The sequence below is a fragment of the Urocampus carinirostris genome, chromosome 1, assembly GCF_059441175.1.
Source record: "Urocampus carinirostris isolate Australia breed hairy pipefish chromosome 1, RoL_Ucar_1.0, whole genome shotgun sequence".
Taxonomy (NCBI): Eukaryota; Metazoa; Chordata; class Actinopteri; order Syngnathiformes; family Syngnathidae; genus Urocampus; species Urocampus carinirostris.
This window is the reverse complement of record NC_142349.1, coordinates 34,106,735-34,127,592: the sequence shown is the minus strand read 5'-3', so window position 1 is coordinate 34,127,592 and position 20,858 is coordinate 34,106,735.

Genomic DNA, 20,858 nt, shown 5'->3' with positions numbered 1-20,858 from the left:
TCCCAACTTTGCCGGTTGAATCGAGTCAAGCTGACTCAAAACTCCACAGAGTGAAACTGAGTGAAAATATTTTACTTTCAAATCAAACTACCTTTGTTTCATTTTATGTTTTAAGTACCCAAACCAAATCCTCTCATATGGAGATGAAAACTTTGAATATTTATTGTGCATCACAGACTAAAACTCAACTTTCCTGTATGTTTCACAAAAAATTGCTGACTTTCAGTGAGGTGACAGTTGACTTTCAGATGTTTAAGTCATGAGAGCATGCGCATCACAACGAGGTTGCAAAATGAAGGGTTGAGGGTTTATGGGTCGGGGGTCTGCTTACTGCTGAATTGTAGTTCTATGTAAACACCCTTCACCCTTATAAGTGAGTGGGATATGTTCCAAAGGTTGGATGTCGTACATGATAATATTTGTAGCAGTTGAATAACTAGCAAGGGCAAATGGTACAAGTATGTACTGTGCCCGTCTTCCTTTCACATACATTTGTGCTTGGTCATTTGCAGTGCACACAAGGCTAAATGCTAAAAAATGCTGGTCCGTGTTATGTCGAAGTGTCCTTGGACAAGACACTGAATCCCCAATGCCCCCAATAAGCAGGTAGGCGCCTTGCATGGCTGACTTCCTATTGGTGTGTGAGTGTGTGTGTGAATGGTTAAGTGTGAAGCAAATTGTAAAGCGCTTTGGGAGGTCTTCATTGACTTGAAAAGTGCTATATGAATGCAGACCATTTACTATTTTGCCATTTATTTGTGACTCCAAAAGCCAAGAAGAAATCTGCAGGCTTGAGAGTGTTCTCCATGCAGGCCCCAGTGCTGCCGAATGCTCCACCCCTGAGATAAGATCAGTTGAAATGTTTAAATCTAAACTTAAGACTCACTTCTATTCTATAAATAATTATTGATATCACCTCATACTTTCCTTTTCCTGTCATTTCCTATTGCCTGTCTGGGCAAGCCGGGATGAATCAGCGGACCAGCACCCCAGCCTGAAGCATGTCAACTGCAGCCTAGTCATCTTGGAAGGGGGATTACCTCTTGTGAAATTAGGCCTCGTTTCCGAGGTTTCCTATTTTCCTTATGTTGAGGTTTTTGAATTTTTCCTTGCTTAGACGCCGGGTTTAGATCAGGGGATAGCGTAATTGTGGCTTGTATAGTCCTTTGAGACATTTTGTGATGAAGGGCTAAACAAATAAAAGGGACTTGACTTGACAAGAGACAAAATTATGAGATCAGAACACACCAAAAACGCTTTGGGCAATTATGTAACATGGCAAACAAAATTTAATAATTTCTTTAAAAGGAATAAGTATTTTCTAGGGGAAAAGAATCTGTTTTATTTTGCATGTCAATAATAGGCTGCCAATCAAAGGCAGCAAAATTGGGCAGCGAGATAATTGCTGTTAGTGAGTGGCAGCTTCAGAACATTGATGGACAGTTAGACATTGTCATCATGTCGTCCATCACATGCTGGGTGGGTTTTACCATGAGTATAAATGTTTGAAAGAATGAAGCTAACTAGATCCAAAATGCAAGACATGATATAGTGCAAAGTGCTGTAGTACATAATTCACCGGGGTGTAAAGATAACAACCTATAACATAATTCTTTCATGTCAACGTTGCGGGTGCAGTCATTGTGAATTCAATCATTACACTTGAATATTTATCCGCCTTTTAATCATTATGTATTGCAAGGCACATTTGGAGTCTTGACTTGTTCATTCTGATATATAAAACTAAATTAAGATGTATAATGTTTTGGCCAACAGAGCTGTACAATATTTAATCCAATTGTAATCCAACTCATTCAAAGTAAAACAAATTGTTCATTTTATGCAATTGAAGATTCCTTAAATCCTTTACCACCTATCACATTGAAAAACATAATGAAACATCTTTTGTGGAGAGATTTACACGCCTTACTCAATTAAAATAAATTATATGATACAGTGTCTGAAATTCATGACAAAAAGTTACCGGACACCAGGGCAGACAACTCTGCCCAGCCATAAAGTTCCCTGCCCCATTTTTCACAACTTGAAATACAATAAGACGACTAATCGCAAAAAAAAAAAAAAAAAAAACGCGTTGTTGCAAAGTATTAAGGATTGATAATCAGAATATTTTTTTGGGGTTTGAACAAATTTATTGACACTAATAACAGAAAAACAATCTTGACAATCTCAACAGTAATCAAGCACATTCACAATATTATATTTCAATATGACGTTTAACAGCAAACACATGGCTGGGATGGGCTCCAGTCCCCCCGCGACCCTAATGAGGATAAGCGGTACGGCTGATGAGATGAGATGAGATGACAATGTGAGGTTTGAACAACCCCCCTCGAAAATCTTAATAGCAATCAAGTGTCATGTTCGCCGTGGCGACCGGTCTGCCCCGCCCCCTGGTCACCAGCTGAAGCAGATTAGCTAATTGCATGGCTGCTATTTAATGTTGGGCTGTGGGTTTTGCGGGTGTTGGCTCATTATACCTTTTCTGTTCTGTTATGCCTTGTCCTGTTTAGTTTAAGTCGGAGGAAACCTGTACCTGACCATTCTGAGTGTAAGAATGTTTTTGTTCTGTTTTGTCCCTGAGTTTTTGGACAACTTTTATTTTGGTAAATAAAAGTTTCGATCGTCTCGCACTTGAGTTCTCCCTTCCTGCCTCCGTTCTGGTCCGGTCACCCCTTCCACCTCGTGACATCAAGAATATTCACAATTTCGTTATATAACATCTTTGTTCGTGTCAATAAATCCGTCCAGGCCAAAGTTGATTGTTCTTGGTCTGAACAAATCCACCGACACCAACAGCAGCAAAACAAACACGACAATCTCAACAGCCATCAAGCATATTCACAATCTGACAATATGACGTGACGATATGACGTTTTAACATTTTTTCCTGACATTTTCAACATAAATTAAACAATTTCAGAGTTATTATCTTTTAACAGTTGTTAACCAACGTGTAAAGGGCAATACTATTGTGCAAGGGCTTAGCTCTGCCATCCCACCCTCCCAAGCAGCATCCTCCAGTCCTCTTTGTGGGTCCTCTCCCTTCTTACTTCTACTTTCCACAACCCAGGCCGTTGCTGCCGGGACCCCCACGGTGTAGCCCCGGTTCCCCCCTCCGAACATTAAAATTAAGTTTATTATAAATCTACTTATAACATTTATTGCATATATATATATATATATATATATATATATATATATATATATATATATATATATATATATATATATATATATGACATCGCTGTTTTCCATCTGACATCAGTATGTACCTGTATTTACTCATCTTCATTCATGCAACGTTTGCGTTACGTCGTCTGCTACATGTCACATGAACTCCTCTTTACAGGATGCTTTTAAAGTACGTATACGTTTTGTAGCGTCATCAATTTTGTTAGCTTCTTTTCAATATTTCTTCTGGGGCTGAGGTTTTGGGTTGATTCCTAACCACTTCTCTATTTTCCTTGTGTTCTCTGTGCGTCTACTTTGGAAAATTATATGCAAATGCGCGTCCTTTTAGGGGTTTGGGTTGGCGTTTGGACTGTATTTGAAAAAAGCCTTTTTTTTACTTTTACCTTTTTCAGGAAACACTAACAAAAAACTGCGATTACAAACGTACAGTCTTTCCCCACAATGACCCCCGCATCCAAATGTGTTGCACGTCTCAGTACAGTCAGCCTAAAAGTAAGAAAAAGCAGATAGGCGTAGTGGGACAAAATATACAAATGCTCTTGAAACTCATGAGGGTATTATTAACACATAATTAACAGAAAAAAATAATCTACTTTAACCAAGTCATGTCACGGTTATTTGCACAGCCCTTAATCACAAGAAGTCTCAAAGGGCTGTACAGAAAATCAAACTACTATTATGTACTATTTATAAAACTAAGATTTATAATTTACATATTAAAGGAAGACTACATTGTAGGGCTGCACGATAAACCAAAATCTGATCAATATTGCGATGTGACGTAGTTGTGTAATCGCAACATGCTGCTGTTTGAGCAGACAAAAACCATTATATAGGATTCAAGCATTGTCCCTAAGTGCCAAAACGTAAAAATATGTTTTTGGGGGTTTTATCTAAAACAATAATGCTAGAAAGGCTTTGACACTACTAATGAGTATCAAGCCTCTGGGAATTATTTTATTATAATAAATCATCACAAGATGGCAGCAACAGCTTTGATGAGGATTTCGTCAACACACCTACTGCCTATTTGGACGCCAAATGACAGTGTGTAGGCAGCCGTAATGGCGAGAACGCGCAGTGTGGTGGGGAAAGCGGATATATAGGAACAGACAGTTAACTTTTCAAAGCTTTATTCATATTAAAAATATGGCAAACTCCTGTCGTCATTGTTGGCGAAGAGAGGGATGTAATATCGTGCACTCACTCAATCACTCACTCACTCACTCACTCACCCTTATTTATCAAACCCCAATTTGTTTTTGAATCTGATTAATATGGCATGAGCGTAACAAGTACGTTTTTGAGGGTGCTCAAGCACTCCCAAATTCGACCCGAGCACCCTCAAAATTGATTTCATTTTTAAAACTCTCGTTTCCTTGATAAAAGACAAGGATATGCTTAAATATTATAAAAAACACTAGATAAAACAATCAAAATGGTAAATACACCACTGCCTTGAAATGCTTGACTACATTTGATCCCTCGCACCGCTTCTCAGTTGCCTTGTCACTTGCAGAATAGCAGCAGAGTCTGTGGAGGCTCCTGTGTATTACGTTGGGAGTATGTCATACAGAGGTTGTGTTAAACAACTATTTTACCACCCAATACCATGACTTTGTTGTCATCAACAGATATTAGTCCTCATTTTAGCTGCATTGAATCTGTTGCAACAATGATCACCCAAGCTAGTGTGTGTGTGTACTCTATTACAAATACTGTAAATGAATAAAAACTGGATATTGCGTGGTAATAGTGCTTCTGCTAACCACAAAAGTGTATTTTGATGTTCAAAAATGGGAAGTGATACTCAACAGTGTTAAATGAACCTAAATCACTTGAAGTAAAATGAAAATAAATAAATAAACGAGTCGTTTACTCTGGGTTCTCAGCACCCCCAACGCTCTGAACCTAAAATTATTCCTAAAAAAATACACAATCGATCTACCTCTCTCAGGACCATCTTTAAATTGAAGTTTGGCTACCGCCCATGTGTCAGCCTGACATCATTCAGCGCTTGCAACAGAAAAATGGACACCTCGACGCCTCGTTCCATAATATTTGTTGTCTGACAGAAAAGCAAACCTGACCACAAATCGGCGGCAGCCCCCGTGAAGCTGAAAATTGTGCCAAATGTTGTGGATTTGCACCTCGCACTCCGTCATTATGCCTGTGGCCCCGGCGCATGCCTGCCTGCATTTAAAAGTGTGTTTTAATGATGCAGAAGAGGCTGCTCATCGACACGCAGCAAAACGCGTGTGAAAGCGAGCGTGCGGAAGGCCGGCGTGAAGCCACTTTGGTTTGAAAACCCAGGCTGTTAGCAGCGAGATGGCGTCAACCGCCACTCAAACAAAGAGGACATTGTTTTCTGCCGGCCTTCTCACTTCTCCTTCAATTTGCATTTGCAGAAAAATGAACAAGTTTTGTGTGAATCTCGGGTTTTTGCCAATCATTTTTTGAAAGTCACAGATGGAATGGACTGGAAGCTTCACTGTTTGCTTCACTGAAAGCAATTAATCTACCAAAATTAAATGTATACTTCTATTGTCATAACTTTTGCCTGGTCTTAAAAATGTGTCTAACTGATACTAATCAACATTTTCTCATTTACTCCTGGGTCGGCCTTTTCCAATTCTTTTAAGGAGAAGTCAGACCAAAAAGAATCTCAAGAAAACAGAGTTTTCTCTTCCCCAATCTCAGGCCGTGACCATTTTATAACATGTTGTTTGGATTTAGTAACAGGTAAGCCATAATTAGAGCCTTGAAAAGTTTTGATGTAGGGCTGAAAAAATGAATCGATGAAATCCATCAAAATCAATTTTTACAAGAGTTGGCAACGTATTTCATCATCGATTCGTCGTGTCTACCGATTTATGCGCCACTCGTGCATAAATTTAACGTAAATAAGAGCGCAATGAGGGCAGCACGGCGGGGCAGTGGTTAGCGCGTGTGTGGCACAGTTTTAAGGTCTTGGGAACCTCCTGTGTCGGTTCAAATCCAGCTACCGGACTTACTGTGCGGAGTTTGTATGTTCTCCCTGTGATTGCGTGGGTTTCCTCCGGCCACTCCGGTTTCCTCCCACATTCCAAAGACATGCATTTCAGGTGGATTGGCCGGTCCAAATTGTCCTTAGGTGTAAATGAGCGAGTGAGTTGTCTGTCCCTGTGTGCCCTGCGATTGGCTGGCAACCAGTTCAGGGTGTCCCCTGCCCACTGCCCGATGATTGCTGGGGTGGGCTCCAGCATCCCCGTGACCCTACTGAGGATAAGCCATGCAGCTAATGAGATGAGATGAGATGAGAAGAGCCCAATGAATTTTGCTGTGATGTTGAGGGGGAAGGCTTGGAGTACCACTTTGATCCAGCAGGGGGCAAGTCAAGACCACATTTTGTTGTGTTATGTAATAATAATAATAATAATTTCCTTGTATTGTCATTCTGTGTAACAATGTACACAGAACGAAATGTCGATTGCATCTGACCCGATGCAGCCGCAGCCAAGAGAGGGCGCCGCCGACCACTTTTTAAGTCTTAGGAATGACTCGGCCGGGGCGCGAACCCGAACCTCCCAGTCTCAAAGCGGGCGCCTTACCATCTAGGCTACTGAGCTGGTCCTCTTGATCCAGCAACAAATTTGTAGAAGCACTTTGGCCCGGCAGATGGAACCTCAAGACAAAATCTATGTCCAAAGCACAAATGCGGCTTGTCAGACTTTTTCATCCATCCCGGCCCAAAAAATCGCAAAATTATAACGAAAATGTGAAAAAAAAGTACTACTAATAAAAATCAGTTCATTTGGTGACACTCTAGTCCCCAGTTTACTTACCATTCAAAAAGCTGGCTACTTTAATAATCAAGTTACTTATCAATTTTAATGAAAAATAAGTATATTCACAGATCCCTTAACCACGAGGGTTGTCAGGGATACCACTTCTTGCGGTGTACTAATTAGCGCAACATCTTACCAGTTTGATATACGATTTGCACCAATTGGCGGTGGACCCAACCTCCGAGAAGCAGGAAACACGGCAAGGTGTTCAGAAACTATGTTTAAGGTATTGAATCTAAATCATCAACTAATTAACAAAACAAACTGTAAAAAAACAATAAAACTGTCAAAACAAGAAGAAAAAAAACTCAAAATCAAGTGACTCTAGGAAAGGGTGATGGTGAATCTGGAATGTGGAAAATGAAAATGACAACATGTGCAGATCAAAATGTTCTTTTAAAGGGTGCAGAATAATTGGGCACAGGTGTGTGGTGACACCTGTTCCCATTTCATACCCCGGTGATAGGAAACTCTAACAATAACAACTGAGCATTTTATTACTATGTTGTTACTATGTTTTTAGCAGGTCAATTGTTGGAAGTAGGGTCAAATAGACTCAGTCAACCATCAGAGAAATCATTTTACTAGAAAACCACAATGACCCGGCACTGGTAAGCTATTTTCCAAACCGGTTCACGAAATACTCGGGTGTTTTAGGGGGCTACCTGGTGCCCATGGGCAGCACATTGGCGACCCCTGATCTTTTTGTGAAGTACTTTGTGAAAATAAGGAAATTCTGCCCGAGTGAACTGTGTGATTTTGTATATGTTGAGGTTCAACGTGGCCTTGTGGACATTTTGTGTAAACTGCATTGAAGATATAATTAGTCTGTTAGATTTGAAGGTGAAGCCTTTATTTTCACATGAAATTCTTTGGGTATGATTCATTCCTACAGGAAAGATGTTAGAAAATATATTCTGTTCAACCCCAAAAGTTTAACTCTTATGTTTTTTTATTTGTATAGAGAGCTGTAAAAGGTTTATTTCTTTCTCTAGTAATTGTAAATCTATGCTTTTCCATCAGACAGTCATACATCCTGATTGCCTATAACGATTAAACTTTTCCTTGATGGATTATTTTATGAGAAATGTGTTGGAGTTTGGCAGTAAAAAGCTCGTGTTTAGCAATTGCATTATGCAGCACATTTAAATGCAGCTGTCAACATTTACAATCTCACTGCCTGCAACGATAACACGTTTGTCAGCGCCGAACAGGTATCTGCCTCCCAGACAGATGGAATGAAAACGTTAAATGCGGTTCACTCCACCAGCTATCAACGCCGCACATATTTCCCCTGCACTCTGCTGTTGAAATACTTCAAATCAGCATCCTGATGAGTTTTAGGATTCAAGCTCTTCAAACATATACCAAAGACGAAACATCCTTCCTTAAATCCATATTCCACATGGAAATTCAACACAAGTGAGGTTGGAAGGGTACAGCCGAGGCCAGTTTACAATACATGAATAAAATCATCAATGCTCAGTATGACCAGGTAGATGCTAAAGCTATGCTGGACTAAATCAAAACTTCTCGGAAAATTAAGTGAATTTCACGGCAGAAGTAACATGGAAAACTTTAAAAATGTATTATTAAACATGCATCTATTATTTTGAACGTCTTTTTTGAACAATTTCCTGAAATGCATCTTTGTTAACCTACATTTGTTTGTCAAAGTTTTCTCGAAATCCATGGTACAATGTGCATGACTGCTTTTAGAAATCAACCATACACCTGAGCTTTTACACTCAAAAACAATTCCCAATCCCTACAAATCGTGTTGACAGTGGTTGGATTACAATCATGAATGTAGTACAATATTTGTGTAGTGCTTAAGTGATGATAACAGGTTACTTTATTCAAAAAAGAGACAGAACAAACCTATTTAACCTGTTCTGACTCTAAAAAATTAAATATAAAATTCACAGATTAACAACACTGAGCTGCTTTCAAAAATACATTAAGAATTTAACTACTTGCTATAGTTTTCTTGATATTTAAGAATATATTGATTTTCAAGAATAAGATCAATAATGCTTTATTCAAGCAAAAGGAGGAATTCAGTTTATGGGCTTGGTTTGCAGCGCAGCAGGACAAAAACACCATAAACAGACAGAAAGAAAAACAAAATCATCCACAAAAACGTCACGTCAAGTGATGTTTATTTGTATAGCCCTTGATCACAAGGAGTCTCAGAGGGCGGCACAGATCACAGATTATTGCAAACTACAGATTATTAGTACACCATCCCCTGATTTAAAACCTACATGAGGGCAAGGAAAAACTCAAAACCACAACATGAGGTAAATGAAGAAACCTTGAGAAGGGACCGCACATGTGGTATCCCCCTTCCAGGATTACCAGACAGCAAAGGATGTTGCAATCCCAAATAATACAGAGATATTTTCCACGAAAAGTATAGGTTATTCATTTGCTAAAGAGAAGAAGTGTCTTTTAAACCTAGATATAAACAGTTCCATTGAGGTTGCAGATCGAATCTCAGGGGAAAGAGCATTCGACGACACCATGGCGAATAGAGAACGCTCTCAAACCTGCGGTTCCCTTCTTGGCTCTTGGGATCACTAGTAGACCAGCCTGTTTTAAAGCGAAGGCTCCGGACCGGAACATAGGGCGAAATTAAATATACTGTCGTATGCAAAAGTTTGGGCACCCCTGATCATTTTACAGATTTTCCTTTATAAATCATTGGTTGTTCGGATCAGCAATTTCAGTGAAATATATCATATAGCAGGCAAACACAGTGATATCTGAGAAGTAAAATCAAGTTTATAGGATTTACAGAAAGTGTGCAATAATTACTTAAACAAAAGTAGGCAGGTGCATAAATTTGGGCACACTTGTTGTTTTCTTGATCTGAATACCTTTAGGACTAATTATTGGAACATAAAATTTGTTTGGTAGGCTCATTGACCCTTGACCTACATACATAGGTGAAGCCAATCATGGGAAAGGGTATCTAGTTGCAAGTTGTTCTCCTCTTTGCATCTTCGAAGAGTGGCAACTTGGGAGCCTCAGAGCAACTGTCAAACAACCTGAAAACAAATATTGTTCAACATCATGGTTTAGTTGAAGGATACAAAAAGCTAGCTCAGAGATTTCAGTTGTTTCAGTTTCCACTGTGAGGAACGTAGTGAGGAAATGGAAGCTCACAGGCACATTTCTAGTTAAGGCCCGGAGTGGCAGGCCAGGAAAAATTTCAGATAAGCAGAGGCGAAGGATGGTGAGAACAGTCAAACTAAACGCACAGACCAGCTCCAAAGACCTACAACATGATCTTGCTGCATATGGTGTCACTGTGCATCATTTAACAATACAGCGCACTTGGCACAAGGAGATCCTGTATGGGAGAGTAATGCGGCAGAAGCCTTTTCTGTGCACATGCCACAAACAGAGTCACTTGAGGTATGCTAAAGAACATTTGGACAAGCGAGCTTCATTTTGAAATAAGGAGCTGTGGACTGGTGAAACTAAAATTGAGTTATTTGGCGGTATGCATGGTGGAAGAAGAACACAGCATTTCAAGACAAACACTTGGTACCCACAGTAAAAATTTGTGGTGGTTCCATCATGCTGTGGGGCTGTGTGGCCAGCGCAGGTACTGACAATCTTGTTAAAGACGAGGGTCGCATGGATTCCAGTCAGTATCTGGAGATTCTTGCGAACAACGTTCTGAAATCAGTGACAAAGCTGAAGTTGCGCTGGGGCTGGATACTTCAACAAGATAACGACCCCAAAACACTGTTGAAATTCTGCTACGGCATTCATGCAGAAACAAGTACAATGTTCTGGAATGGCCATCTCAGTCCGCAGACCTGAATATTATTGAAAATCCGTGGTGTGATTTAAAACGGGCTGTCCATACTCGGAAACAATCAAACCTGACTGAAGTTAAGATGTTTTTTAAAGAAGAATGGTCAAAAATGCCTTCAACCAGAATTCAGACCCTCATTGGAAGCTATAGGAAGCGTTTAGAGGCTGTTATTTCAGCAAAAAGAGGATCTACTAAATATTGTTGTAATTTTTCTGTTGGGGTTCCAAAATGTATGCACCTGTTGAGGCAATTACTGTACTTTTTCGGTAAATACTATAAACTTCATTTCACTTCTCAGATGTCGCTGTGTTTGCCATTTGATATATTCAAATATATATATATATATATATATATATATATATATATATATATATATATATATATATATATATATATATATATATATATATATATATATGTATATATATATATATATTATATGCCCACTGCCCGACAATGGTTGGGTTGGGCTCCTAGACCCCCGCGACCTTAGTGTCATGTCCTGCACGGTTGTCATGGCATCCAGCTAGCCCCGCCCCTTGACACCGGCTGAGACGCATTGAACTGATTGCTTGATTGCTTGTGGAGTACTTAAACGCTCCTTTTGGGACTGCCCGTTGCTAGACCATTTCTTTACGATGTTGAAGACCTGTTCGTGCCTGTTTGATCGGTGTAAATGCCTAGTTTGTAATTTCGATTACCTGTGAAACTTTTTTGTTTTGTCTTTGGTCCGTTTGTGGGTTGGACAACTTTTATTCCTCAATTAAAGTGAAAGATCGGCTACGCAAATGAGTTCCGACTTCCTGCTTCCCAGCCCGCTTCCTGACACTTAGTGAGGATAAGTTGTGCAGAAAATGAATGGAAGGATGATCCAATGTGGTCATGGTCCTCATGGTTGCTTCTCTGTCTTGGTTGCTTCTCTGATTATTTTTCTCCTTGTTTGGACCGAAAAATTTGGAGGTATGGCCAGCTCTTGGTAGGTTTATAGTGATTTTATGCTCCCTCCATTTTGATAAAATTGCTCGCATGGTGCTCCAGGAGATGTGTAAAGGTTACGAAATCTTCTATCCCAATTCTGCTTTAAGATTAATGCTGTCTGATCTCCAGTGTTTGCTTTTACAGAGCTTTGAGCCCATTACGGAGCAGGTGCATTTAAACTGAGACTCTGTTTGTCATTGTTTGTCATTTAGGCCGGCATTTGTTCATTCTGAAGTCATTCGGGAAATTCTGGAGTCAGTTGGATTAAGTGAGAAAACAGGGTAGCAATTGTTTTTTAACACATACTCAGTGTTTGTTGTTGTTAATATGATATAACATTTTGAAAGAGTTTGGTTACACTTCATGATTGTGTCTCACGTGTTGTTTATTCTTTTATCCTTTTTAGCTATAAGTTTGAAGCGAGAAATGTGGCAAAATGACAAAAGGTTCCTAGGGCGGGCACTATAAGCAATGTATTATCAGTTATTTTTCATATGGATAAAAATTACATTTTACATGTAACAATATACGGTGAGTTTTGTCAAAACTTCGACAAACAATTCATGTGACCTCCACCTGGAACAAAATGAGGAAATAATTCCTTAACTCCAATGGAACAAATATTCTGTTCTTGTTCTTTCAATCCCCCTCCCATCCCTCCTTTTTAAAGAGGTCGTAAGTGTAATTGTTTGTATAGTTGTTGTAGGTTATTACGAAGCCCCTGCTATTGATTTGTTGGTGCCCCAGAGAGCTGAGTGAGTGGAGGTTGTGTTATTACTGAGGCCACAAATGACACCAAAAAGCTGTTGTGAGGCCTGATGTCCGCTTTGGAGCGATCGATGACGTCGCCCTTGATTGGCTGCAAGTTAAAGTTCATTTCACTGTGAAAAGAACAGCGAGTAATGGAGCCCTTGGAGACGGCTGGACCATTTTTCCGAACCACGGATTAAATGAATGGGGACGGTTGACCTACTGCATTTCAGAGATGTCTTTTGACGTTTCTGGTTAAAGACACGTCCCCAAGTCCCACGCTGTCCAATCACAACACCAAACAGAAGTAGGCCGCCTATGCAGTGGCTCTGATAAAAGTCGGCTTGGAATAGTGCTCTAAGGTCATCGTCATGTGTATGTTTGACCCGCTACAATACAGGATAGGCAATATTGGAAAGTTTTAGTTTTTACTTTCTCTTTCATGTTCCAGTGTTCCTCAAGTGGTGGGTTCCTGACCCAAAAGCGGGTTGCAGATCAGTTTTCTGTAGGTTGAGAGCCTTTGCAAAAAAAATCTTAGAAGACAAAAAAAAACAACTTAGGGTCATTTAAACCCCTTAATGGTACATTATGCAATATTTGACAAATAGGTGACACTCTAACGTATAGTGCAACAAGAAACGAGTCCTACAAAGCAGAAGGAAGAAGAACTAACTACGGAGTGTCCGGTGACCAAACAGTAACTTTCACCCTTAATTTACCAAACTGGCCTTATTAGCCTAGCCTTGTTGGGATGTTTTCCACCACACGAGTCTTATGTCATCGCACACGACTTACAGTATTACCTCAAGTATTGAAGTAAGTTTGTCATATCTGTTCCACATTCATTCAGTACTCACTTTTACCTAGAGAAAGTGAGTGATATACGTTTAGACCAGTTTGATTTTTTTTTTAAGAAAAATACTATTGTTTTTAGCGACCACTCCAGAAAAATGGGTTTTTGGCTACTAATACATTAGAAAGCCTATACTCTGATGCAGATTTTTAAAATGATTTGAAATCATATTGAGCAATTTGGCTTTCAGTTAAAACACCAAGTTTACAACGTTGTCAAATTTGTAAGCAAACATACGTTTGGGTTGAAAATGCAAAAAGGTCATCCAAGATTTATTTGATAGTTTTTACATATGGCGATTAAATGTTTTTTTTTCCCCCTCATTAATAGCTTAGGTTTGTTTGCTATATATTTGTACAATTACATTCACACTCACTGTGGAAATTATATCAATTGAAAACAAGAGCAGCTTATCAGGGAACCTGCATGAGAAATAGACAGATAGACAGATAGATAGATAGATAGATAGATAGATAGATAGATAGATAGATAGATAGATAGATAGATAGATAGATAGATAGATAGATAGATAGATAGATAGATAGATAGATAGATAGATAGATAGATAGATAGATAGATAGATAGATAGATAGATAGATAGATAGATAGATAGATAGATAGATAGATAGATAGATAGATAGATAGATACTTTGTTCATCCCGCAGGGAAATTCACATATAAACACTTATCTAGTTTTCATGGGATCCAATTACCAGGCAACAAGTAAATATATATTATATTAATAGTTGTATGTATTCTGAATAACCTGTCACGGTTGCCATGGTGCCCAATTGGCCCCCGCCTATGGACACCAGCTGAAACTCGTTGACAGATTGCTCCCTGCCACTACTTAAACGCTGTCTGTGAGTCGCCGTTTGACGGAGCAACTGCGAAACTCTGTTTTGACATGTCAAGCCCTGTGTTTTTTGCTCTTGTTTTGCCAAGCCCTGTGAATCTTCACTTTTGCCTGTGTTTTTGCTCCTGTTTTGTTCTTGCCCTGATCTGTTTGATTTTGACCACTCCCGCATTCCGAGCAATCTACTGCCCGCGACCAACAATTTCCGGATCGAGTGTGCACTCTTTTCTCCTCTCCCCAATAAACTATGAGTAACGTTACGCGAGTGGGTTCTGCTTCCTGTTTCCTGTCCTGGTTCCTGACAGAACGCTCCGACCACAAAATGAACCCAGCGAACGCTCACACAAGCGCGGATTGGGGGGAGCTGGAAATGCTCTGTGGACAGAGGGCGCGATCTGGCGATTGTCCAGTGATGTCACCGCCCTTCAACTGCTGTTCCAGCAAAATCTACAAAGCATGCAGCGCCAGCAGGAGCAATTAGTTCAGCTGACTGAGCTACTGTCGTGTCGGCTGTCGGCAACGGCCCCGCCTCCTGGGGGCTCGCATCCTGCCGTGCTGTCGCGTTTCCCGCCCATTCGGCCCACGGATTCGCCTGCCATGGGGATTGCTGTGCCTCGTATGGGGTTTCCGGGAAAATTTGGCGCTGATCTGTCCGAAGTCCCTGTCGGCCTCTCCGCTGCACAGGTCGGCCGCTCTGCCGCGCACGTCGCCCGGCCTACCACACTCGTTTGCTTGCCTGATTCGCCTGTCTGCTTGCCTGATTCACCTGTCTGCTAGCCCGACTCTTCCGTCTGCCAGTCTGACTCTTCCGTCTGCCAGTTCGACTTGTCCGATTCTTCCGTCTGCCAGCTCGACTCGTCCGTCTGCCGGCCCAGCCTCTCCCTGTTCCTGCTTTTGCCACGCCTTTGGAGGCCACCCTCCTCGATGGCATCAGCCCATTTTGGAGAGCAATGTATTTTGTTTTTGTTGGGACTTCTGGAGCCGTCCCTTGAGGGGGGGTTCTGTCACCATGGTTCTGTTGCCATGGCGCCTAATTGGCCCCCGCCGTGTGGCGCCAGCTTCTGTCACGCTTGCCAGGGTGCCCAATTGGCCCCGCCCATGGACACCAGCTGAAATTCGCTGACAGATTGCTCCCTGTCACTACTTAAACGCTGTCTGTGAGTCACCATTCGTCGAAGCGTCTACTCCCCGCGACCAACGATCTCCGGATCGAGTGTGCGCTCCTTTCTCTTCTCCCCAGATTAACTGTGAGTAACGTTACGCAAGTGGGTTCTGCTTCCTGTTTCCTGTCCTGGTTCCAGACATAAACACTATTTATGAGTCAACAAACAAGTGTGTCATTCAATGCCCTCACACTAAGTTACTTGACCAGAAACGTTTGTTAATCTCAACAGACCGTCATAACAAACAAAATTAATGGATGAATGATTAAATGAATGTCCTTTATTGTTATTATACAAGAACAACGAAATTGGAGGGCTTCTCTTTTTAGTTCAAATAAACGAAATTAAAAAACTTAACTTTGACTTAAGTCGCTTCTTAATTAGTAATTTTGAGCCCTCATTTTTGTGCGCTGGCAAGGTTTTCTTGTGCGCTGAGAATGTGCGAGCAGTGCGCAATTGCGCACGCGAGCAGTGCGCAATTGCGCACGCGCGCAGCTTAGAGGGAACACTGCTACTGAGTCACCCTCACTAAAAGATCAATTCAAAATGTATTTCCTTCTAAAGAAACTGTTTTTAGTTGACCTACAGTTGAATGTTTTCTACATAATAGTAACTTGAGACTGGATCAAACTGGGCTGCTATGTCAACTCAACAAATCTCATTTGAGGTAGAATACGGCGACGGCGACAATTTTTCAGCAAAAAAAGTGGAATTCATGATGAAACATGCCCAGGCGGTTTATTTAATTGCGACCCTTTCAATATGGTCATTCATAACTGTTGATAATCTTTACTTTGGGGATTTTCTGGACTTTATTACCTTCATACCAGCATCTCATTTCCTGTCCCTACGCAGTCTAAAAAAATCTCATCATCTTTCTTTGGTGCCATTTTCCCCTTCGCCTCCAATAATACTGTTGAAAAAGCGCGGCGGCGATTCAGAGTGAATAAGTCATGAACGTTAACAAGCGGCCGTGGAAATTGCAATAAAAATACACCCCAAGTCTTCCTTCTCGTCTTTTTTCTCCAAAGGAATCATTTCAAGGTTCACCCGCCTTGTTAATTTGCCGCCGTTGTGTTTTTTTTTGCTCGGCAGACTGCTGTGTTGCGGAAGTAATTGCTGGCGTATGCACTTTACAACAATGTGGAATGAAATTAGCTATTTTCAAAGCCTCTATTAAATAAAAAAGGGGAAATTGTCTCACAGTTATTTTGCTGTAAAACGATGGTGGAATTCACAAGTTTTGTGACAAATTGCCTTTTTCATTGTAGGTGGGGTACATTAAAAGGTGGTGGATTCCATCCCTGAAAGATTAGAAAGTACTGTAGGACTCAACGCTAAAGTACCGGGACCCAAGTTCTTAAATGTACTACGCCTAGTACGGTCCTATTTGGCCACCAAAATTACCCAGGACATACATTACCAATATAGCGGTCTTCTTTTACAGCCCATACAACCGAGGGAAATAATTTTGTTGATATTAGTGTGATCCAGAGACGAACTTCACTACGTTATCTTCAGCCCAGCAACGACTCACTTCCTCAGGGTTCTCAGGAAGAACACCCTGGAACAGAAGTTGCTAGTGTCCTTCTACAAAGCTAGAGTGGAGAGCCTTCTGCATATGGCATCACAGTGTAATATGTTGGTAACACGGCAGGGTACAGGCAAAAGATACAGAAGGTAATCAACACCATAACATACAAACATGAGACACACTGTAAATATTATAATATTGTAATGAAGTTAAACTTGATCAGATATCCTACAAGTAGTAACATGGGACATCATTCTACACAGGGTGCACTGCCATACCCTTTATTCATTTTGATAGCAGGCAAATATAGCTAATATAGATACATAAAGCATGTTTTGCATTCATAATAAGGTTTATATAGATCTTTTACTTTTTCTGCTGCTCCAAACTAATTTGATTTTTTTGAGTAATCAACACAGCCCAAAATATCAATGGCTGCTCTCTGCCCAGTCTGGAGGACATTGCCGGCTTGCGATATTGTAGCAGAGCCATCAACAAAAGACTATTCCCACCTTTTGGACCTGTTGTCCTATGGTGGGCGGTGCAGGTCCCTTTAAACAATGATGAACACGCTCTAAGTCAGCTTCTTCCCGAGGGCCATCACCACGCTAAGCGAGCACGCAAAACTGAAACCATAATTTGTGACCTTTTTTTTTCTTTTTTTGCTGCTTAGTGTTATTGTACAAAACTGCAAAACTCAAATATAACCAGTGACTTATTTAGTGTTGTTGCTGATAATGTTACTGCACTTCTTTTCATTGCACTATTATTACAATGTACTATTCTTTTTCATTCACGAACATTGCACAATAATCATAACTTAAGCCAGTCTCTAAGCCCATGGATCCCTTAACCTCCCAGGTCGTAGGGGCACCACTTCCTGTGGTGTGTCCTGGGCAAGTACATCCTGGTTGCGCAAATCCCTTTCCAGGCTGCTTTTCAGAAAGGGGTTTTCCTGATCGTTAACAAGCGTTTTGGCTTCCATAGTTAACATTAGCGGGAAAAGCCTCCTGATCTGACCCCGATACAGCACCTTCATCATCTGGTCGCTATTGTTGTAGGGTTAAAGGATCCTCTGCTTTGAAAGGCAGCCGTGTGTGACAATAGTGATACTATCTCATCTCATCTCATCTCATTAGCCGTACCGCTTATCCTCATTAGGGTCGCGGGGGGGCTGGAGCCCATCCCAGTCATCTTCGGGCAGTGGGCAGGGGACACCCTGAACTGGTTGCCAGCCAATCGCAGGGCACACAGGGACAGACAACTCATTCGCTCATTCACACCTAGGGACAATTTGGACCGGCCAATTCACCTGAAATGCATGTTTTTGGAACGTGGGAGGAAGCCGGAGTGCCCGGAGGAAACCCACGCAAGCACGGGGAGAACATACAAACTCCGCACAGAAAGTCTGGAGCTGGATTTGAACCCACGACAGGTTCCCATGACATGAACTGTGCCGCACAAGCGCTAACCACTGCGCCGCCGTGCTGCCATAGTGATACTATGTTGTAAATATTTTTTTTTCTTTAAAGTCTTCATTACATGTTGACCCTGGAGTGCCATGTCTCATCTCATTGCATACATTATTTCGTAAGGTTGATATCAATAAATCAATAAAGACATTTCATTGAATTCATCCGAAATTGTACACTAACAGAAATGCTTTAACTCAGGTACTCAACTCAAGGAAAGAGTTGGGAACCTTAAAGTTTCTGGACTTATTGAAGGTAAGAAACAGGAGAAATGCCAGTTACTGATTTTTTTTAATGTTTTTAATTTAAGTAATGGTATTGTATTTGATTACTTGTTAATGGAACTGACACATGCAGAAAATGATAAACAAGCAAAGTAGATCTTGTAAATAATATTAGGAGCTGCTCGGTGAGCTTTTATATATCGGGGAGACAATGAGAATTTATCATGTTTTTTTTACGAGCCGGGTCATTACAATCATTTGCTGTGTGGACAATTTCAGCAAATTAAGTTGTGCTGAAGATGCATTGTTAGATGTCTTGTAAAAGTTTTTATTGTAAGAAAATACATTCATCAATGGAGACTGGTTAGAGAGAGTCCACTTCTTCAAACTCCTGGGCGTGCACATCTTCAACGACTACTCCTGGTCTGCTGACACCGGGGAAGTGGTAGGGATGCCATTGCAGGGAATCATTTTTCTGTAGCGCAATAATCCTACAAAACCACAGTGAAGAGCATCACGGTGTGCTATGCTGAGTGCATGCCAGCAGTCATCAACACAGCCCACAAAATTATTGGCTACACTCTGAAGGACCTTTCTGGCTTACCGCAGAAGAGCCAACCATGTTATAAGGACTCCTCTAGAACTGTTTGACCTGCTGCTCTCTGGTAGGCGCTACAGGTCCCTCAAAACAAGGACTAAGAGAGACAACACACTATACTATGCGTGCTTCAAATCACACTGTTAAAACGTGTTGATACATTGTATTTGTTCACTACTAAATTTTACACAGTACCCTTATAAACTATTTTAGGATTAACATTATTGTTTAGATTTTGCATATTTTATTTCAAAGGTTGGTTTTAATGTTTAATGTACTTTTTATTTCTTGCTTCTAGTATTTTGCCATTTTCGATTTATAAGAACGAGTGTGTAACAACAAAGATAACGAATATGCTACATTTAATGCTAATAAATGTAAAAAGTCAACATAAAAAGCATAAGTACAGAAGAAAAAAAGCATTTCACTATCCAAGTTACCAGTAACGCACAGGGCATTTGCTCATTGCATACAAATGACTTTTGAGCGTGTTAAAAATACTTACTTTCGTGAGATTATGTTTTATCCTCTGAACATTCGTTTCCCGTTTTATCCGTTGATAGTTTGACAGTTCGTTTCGGCGTAGTAAGGTTCATGGTGACACACATAACTGTTTTTAATACATGTGATATTCGGAGGATTACTGTTTTGAATGTCTAGTTATTCTCAATTAAAGAAGCATATTTGCATAGTAAGAAATGGCAACAGTAAAACAGTAACATAGCTAGTTTGCACAAGCTAACTCGTTATATTGAGTGTATTTGACATGACTCTTACCTACTAAACATAAAATTGCTCAAAAATAAATCAAACGTACAGTGTTGTTCAAAATAATAGCTGTGGCAATGTAACTAACTAGAATATCCCTGTTTTTTTGTATATTTTTAATTGTTAAAAGCCAGACAAGTTACAAATTACCAGTAGTTGCAAAAAAAAAAAAACAAGCCCCAGCATTCATAATAGGCATTCTCCGAAAGCTGTGCAATTGGGCAAATAGTTCAAAGCGGTGTGTTAAAAAAATAGAGGTGTGGCATCCAATCTCTGATTTCATCAATTTTGGGGAAGAAAAAAAAGTATGAATCAGGAATGAATCTGTAAGGATGATGAAGCCAGCACTGTTTGAACATGCATTTGAGAAACTGCTGCGAATAACGGCATTCATTGATTAAAAAGTTGATTAGAGAGAGAAGTAATTATGAAGAGGTGCAAATTGTTGTCTGTTCAGCTAACATGATCTCGAATGCCTTGAAATGAGTAGAAAAACCAGAAGGAAACGAAAGACTATTAAAATGGACCCTAGAATAACCAGTATGGCAAAGGCTCAGCCAATGAGGACAATCAAACACAGTCTGCAGTTACCTGTAAGTGCTATGACAGTTAGAAGAAGTGTCTGTGAGGCAAAAAAATGTTTTTTCAAAAATCCCAAGCAAAGTCCCTATGTTAAAAAAAGGGATGTGCAGAAGAGGTTACAGTTTGCCAAAGAACACATCAACTGACTTAAAGAAAAATGGAGGAACATTTTGTGGACATTCACTGCATACGTCAGGCTGTGAAA